Genomic DNA, 530 nt, shown 5'->3' with positions numbered 1-530 from the left:
CTGTGTGGAGTTTATTTGTTTATCAGGCGTGGTTCTTCACACCTTCCCATGCATGACGTACTGATCCTCTGTATGAGATAAGACACAGCTCCCTCAGGGCCTCACCTTCTTTAACTTTCCCACCACATTGCAGCAAAGTTCCTCCAACATTATCCCAGAATATAACTACCCACCTCCCACTCTGTCCCAGTGAGGGAGCTGGGATCCGGGAGGCAAACGAGTGCCCACGGGACGCTGTATTGTGCAGAGGAAAGGCGATAGCCTTGGGTAAGGTGAATGTGAGTGGGGCTGGGCTGGGTGCTCTGAGCTAGGTGGGGTCCTGAGCTGTTTCTGTGTATTCAGAAAGGCTTTGTGAAGAGCTGTGGTGAGACAAAGAGACTGTGGGCATGGAGGAGATCATTAGAGAAAGCAAAGCTTTAATCAGCCTTAACACTGGAGACAACAGGCCCTGCAGCTACTGGCCTGCATAGTCAGCACACTGAGCCGACCTGGATACATTTCAGCCTCTGTGCAGAGTGTGTGTGTGTGTG

General features: G+C 51.5%; 1 protein-coding gene across 1 annotated transcript in view; it reads left to right on the top strand.

The window, feature by feature from the left end:
* The window catches only part of LOC118342039 (protein jagged-1b), a 43,029-nt gene that overhangs the window by 32,586 nt on the left and 9,913 nt on the right, over window positions 1-530 (top strand). The window lies entirely within an intron of this gene.

This window comes from Morone saxatilis, unplaced genomic scaffold (genome assembly GCF_004916995.1).
Source record: "Morone saxatilis isolate NCDOM2014 unplaced genomic scaffold, NCSU_SB_2.0 Contig8, whole genome shotgun sequence".
Classification (NCBI taxonomy): domain Eukaryota; kingdom Metazoa; phylum Chordata; class Actinopteri; family Moronidae; genus Morone; species Morone saxatilis.
Note: the sequence above shows the minus strand (reverse complement) of the source record. Positions and strands in the feature narration are given on the sequence as shown.